Below are 5,267 nucleotides of genomic sequence, written 5' to 3' on the forward strand. Positions count from 1 at the left end.
GAGCCGCACCACTCCCCACCACGACCTCTCTCTCTCCCCGCGACCCTTCTCCGCCGCCGCCACCCACGCCGGCGATTCTGGCAGCTTCCGGCGATTCCGGCTGCTGCCGACGACGCCAAGCACACTCGCATGATCGCCTCCGTCTGCTCCGTCTTCCCTTCCGAGCAGATTCGTCGCTCGCGTCCTCTACCAGTCACCCGCGACCGTCCCCTAAGCTAGGGTTTCGGCCACCGCGTCGCCGGCGTGGCTCCGGCGGCTCAGGTACATCTCTCCGCCGAGATCCCTCGCAACCCACCCTCTCTTACTCACCTGTATCCTCTCCCTCCCAGATCGAGCACGCCAATGTCGCCGTCGTTTCGCTTGCACTGGAACAGCAAAGGGAAGGCCATGGACGACGCCGCTCCAGCCCTTCTCCGACGCCATCAAGGTCAGCCCCTCCCTCTCCTATTCGATCTGTTCCCCTACCCTTCCCTGATGTGCCTACCTTCCTCACCCACACGCAGCAGTAGCAGCAACTCGATGCAGGGACGAGGGAGAGGAGGAGTCCTGCTTCCCCCGCGTGCATCCTCTCTCTCGGAACGACACCCAACCTCAAGCGAGAGGTTTTCCTTCCCCTCCATGACTCCCTTGTCCTCCTCGATTTCCTAGGCTTGCTCTCAATTTGCTGCTACTCTACTCTGCTCTGCATTTTTTACTTATACACATGCTTGACTGAATTTTGAATGCGGCGCGCCCACCGGCCACAATGACGCCGGCAGTTCGGCACTGCGCGTCTGCGTCCACTCCTCCTGACCTCCTCTTAGCTTATTGCTAGGTGCAGATTTTAGATGTTCTTGTCACCACTGCTGCTAGTCACTGCTTGTCTGCTTGTGTTAATTTATATGTCATTGTGACGAGTTGAGATGTTCTGGTAACTTTGATGTCTACCTAGTCGACTTATTAGATGACGGAAGATGCAAGTGGAAATTTGCATCAAAAATTGCTTGTGAAGATATGATTGCTGATTTCAAAAGTAGGAAGAATAGAAGAGCATATCTCTAGTTGGCACTTGGCAGTAGTGCTAGTTGGTTCTGTTTAGTTTTTTTTTGGTCATTTGGTGTGGTCTGTTCTTTTGGAACACCAAAATTTACCTTCCCACAATGCTCAGGTATGTGTGAACCTGCTGTATTGTGTTATTTATGATGATATGGTCGTCTAATTGTCCTTGGCTCCTTGCATATGTTCTACGTACAACTTAGCGGAGTTTTTAATGCATATTGTGTGTTCTTATATAAAGTCGGCCCCCTCTTGAGATTTGGTCACGCTCCGCCACTGCTCCTAGCTAGCTAGCTCTCAGTTTGGATTGCCCTTGTTGGTTGCTGCAACCAGGCTAGGCATATCTTGCATAATGTCGATCGATTGAAACTTGTTCGCATATATTGCAAATTTGCATGACTAGTGAACTAGCCCTGTACGTATTTTTTGTATAGCACTGAAGTTTGTGTTTGTGCTAAATGGAACACCTGATGCACTTGTCTTGGTACTGCTTTTAATGCAACATTACGTGTGAATTACACCGGCTCATGTCAGCGTATGTGGTTTGGATGAAATTTTCTTTTTGGCAACAAATGCATCAACTGTGACAGAACCATTCATGATTAATTCTGTCCTGTGCAAAATGTAGTGCTAGTTCTGTAGTTCGTCATATGTATATATGTGCTCTACAGTTTTAGTTCTTCTTCTTGTGTTGCTGCACTTGGTCTAGAGATACAACAACATTAGTTACGTCCGGATGGATCAACACATACAACTAGCAATGCTAGTAACAAAAAAAAAATAACCTTGTGATTGATTTTGTTGAGGCTAGCATTCTCTGTTTGTTTTGGAGCCCAACCATGTACTGTACGTACTAAGCTAGCTCACGCACACGCATAGCTAGCTCGATTGATTTCTGTAGATACTAGCACCAGCACGCCTGTGTCTCCTATATTAGCTTGTTTAATTTCTGTACTAGCTCAACAACACTAGCTCTGACTTGTTCGTTTGATTCGGAGCAGCAGGCATCCTCCGTGGATGATGACGACAACCAGGGCATCCACCGCCACGACGACACCCCGCACATGGTCCAACTCGGCTACAACCACCTCTACCGCGCGACTGCGGCCGCGGTCGTGTTCGGCATCGACTACAACCTCCTCTCCGGTGAGTCCATCTCCTACCTCCAGCTCCCTCTCTTGTGCTGCTATAGCAGTACCTTGCTCTGTTTCATGCGCATGGGTGATTTTGTTTGTACTTGTCGTGCTTGTGCCATGAGAAAGATCATTCCTATTTATAGTGATGATGATTCAGAGTAGCACACTTGTTAAATTCTGCTCTTGTACTACCTCATTTGTGGTTGTTGGTTACTGCAGCTAGGTTTTGTTAGCTGTTGGTGTTTAATCTAGCTAGCTAGTAGTGTTGGCAGCTAGCTAGTAGTGTTGGCAGCAAGCTACTCCTGTACTAGTAGTTCATCCATATGTGTAATTGATCCTTCCCAGTAATTGAATAATGTGAAGAAATCCTATTGTATCAGCTATGCAGTGCGAACATCAGATCATTTACAATGAAAATCTTTGTTTGCCTCCCGGTAGAAGTATTTCTTGTAACATTTTGGTGATTTCCCTTTGGTAGATGCAGTGTATATATTACATATTCATCCTTATGTGTAGGATCTTTGGTTCATTATACTGACTGCATGCCACCTCTGTCATCGCTGCCCCGTCTCCCGCACCATCGGCACCGCCCCTCCGCCTTCTCCTTTGATGATGTAGTGGATTCTTAGAATGAAAATGTTGTGTACATCAAAAATATTTTATGGCCTATGTTTGCAAAACCATGGTTGTTGAATCATGTCTTATAATTGTATTGGAAATTGCTAGCCTTTTTGGCTAGTATTTTTTTAGTGGATTCTTAGAATGAAAATGTTGTGTACATCAAAAATATTTTATGGCCTGTGTTTGCAAATCCATGGTTGTTGAATCATGTCTTATAATTGGATTGGAAATTGCTAGCCTTTTTGGCTAGTATTTTTTTTGGTTTTGGTTCGTATGTATGCCTATGGTTAAACCGTCGGCATAGATATGCACAGGGCTACCCAGGGCCTGCCACGCGGCAGGGATATGCCTACAGCAAAGCCGTCGGCATAGGTGGAAATCTATGCCGACGGCTTTGCTGTAGGCATACCCTCCTGCCAGGAGTCACCGCAGGCCGCCACGTGGCAGAGATATGCCGACGGCAAAGCCGTCGACATAGATTTTCACCTATGCCGACGGCTTTGCCGTAGGCATACCTCTGCCACGCGGCGGCCCGTGATTCGTTAGCGCTTTTGACGGTGCCGTCCGTTGCCGTCATGTAAAAATCACTGTCGACGGCTAAACTATGCCGACGGCCAGACGAAAGTCGTCGGCATAGGCCCCTATGTCGACGGCTAAACTATGCCGACGGTCTGACAAGACTACGCTGACGTGATCTACGCTGACGGGGCTATGCCGACGGCAGCCGTAGGCATAGATGTATGCCGACGGGAAATGGCCTATGCCGACGACCCTGGGCCGTCGGCATAGGTGGCGAGTCCGATAGTCGAGTGTGTACAAGTACACTTATCGTGGGGAAAGTATATCAGGCATAGACGGGCGTGTTCCTTTTTGATCACTGGATTTGACTCCCATAAGGTTAGATCATCAATGATGTTGATAACTGTCACCGAGGAACCGAGGAACCTAGATGGAGTTGTCGAAGAACCATAGCCTATCTAGTGTCCCAAATTTTCCGTAGAACGATGAGAATGAAGGGGCCGGTGAAGACCAAAACTCGTCGAACGACCTCAAAGGTCTGCCAAATGCCGATATCCCGCGACACCGAGCAATAGGGCATGAGAAGGATAGGTGTTGCCGATCCTCTAAAACATCCGGGGCAGGTCGAGTTGTCTTGCAAGTTTTTTCTGTGGACGGTCCAGCTGAAGATCTTGAACTTTGCCGGCACACACAATTCTCAGATGGCGTATAGTTTGGAGTTTCTCATTTGAGCAGAGAGGGTTGCGTATGCACGGCGACCGCTGAAACTTGAGCCATCCCCTGCAACAAAAAACTCAAGGAAGAGAGCTCACTGTCGCAGTTTGTCAAGGATACATTTACCGTGGAGGGGTGGGGGGACGGGGATCGGAATTTGTGGTTACTGCATTAAACCAGAAATTACAGGACAAAATCTCGGAACAAATTTGAATTTAAATTTCTTTTATTGTATATAAGGAATGTGAACGGTGAATCTAGGTAACCATTCATGAACGGTCTTATCTCGGTGGTGGACATCATGCTTTACTCCGAACTGCATGGTCGCGGGTTCAATCCCTGTGCTCTCTCCGGCTTACTAATATTTGTTGATGTTAATGTCTAAAAATTTATAAGAACACTCGGAATTCTCTGTCTAAATGAGATAAGGAGTAATTTCCGCACAAAGTGTCACAACAAATACGCAAAACAGAACACCGAGACCAAATAAACCAATATTAGTCTTGACCTTTAGTTGAAATTCACCTCATAAGAAACCAATGGCCTACAGCATCACCTCATAAGCTGAAAAGAAGTCCCGCCATGGTTGACTAGACCACACGATCAGGAACCCAGATCAACATGACACAAACCCCACATCTCAAGCAACGAGCCAAGACAGTGAACAATAACATACCTAAAGGAATAAAGGAAAAAAAAAAAACAGCCCCTTCTTGTGATGTTGCAGAGACCTTTTGTTATAGTGAAAAAATGCTGCTAGGGGGTGGATGCTCGTAGCTGATTGGGTCGGCGTGCTGCAATGTTAGTATTCGTCACAACTTGTAGTTGGAAAAGCAGTCATATACAAAAGACCATGTGTAATGGGTGCACATATACTCGGTAGAGTCAGACAAATATGTTTTCAAAACCGAGTTTACAGTCCCGTTGAGGGGTGGACATAGGGTACCACTTCGACACCCGGCCAGGTGTCGTCAACCAGTGAACCGCTCGGAGGGAGATTAGTTTGGGCTCATCTATGGGCAGTCGTGTTCGTGGATGACTTTCCTCCTAGCCCACTAGATTGCCATAATGTCACTGATATCTTGAAAAAAGACTCATGTGAGAGTGTATGAATCATCGAGAACAACCATTGTTTCATACTCGGTTCCGTAGTTTCGCACGAGTGTTCTCCTAGATCACCATCAATAAGTGCCCAAAATGCATCTTGCCATAGTGCACTCAAATAGAGAATGTCTTCAGGAA

The 5,267-nt window shown here is 47.1% G+C and overlaps 1 long non-coding RNA gene across 2 annotated transcripts; it reads left to right on the top strand.

Moving 5' to 3' along the window:
• On the top strand, positions 1–3,022 carry LOC123135003 (uncharacterized). Of its 2 annotated transcripts, none has more exons than XR_006465791.1 (5): positions 1–261; positions 330–427; positions 504–602; positions 2,037–2,181; positions 2,688–3,022. It is a non-coding gene; the product is annotated as an uncharacterized lncRNA (long non-coding RNA). The 2 variants fall into 2 exon arrangements; XR_006465792.1 differs by having other exon boundaries at positions 507–602.
• The last annotated feature ends 2,245 nt before the right edge of the window (positions 3,023–5,267 follow it).

This window comes from Triticum aestivum, chromosome 6B (assembly GCF_018294505.1).
Source record: "Triticum aestivum cultivar Chinese Spring chromosome 6B, IWGSC CS RefSeq v2.1, whole genome shotgun sequence".
Lineage (NCBI taxonomy): Eukaryota > Viridiplantae > Streptophyta > Magnoliopsida > Poales > Poaceae > Triticum > Triticum aestivum.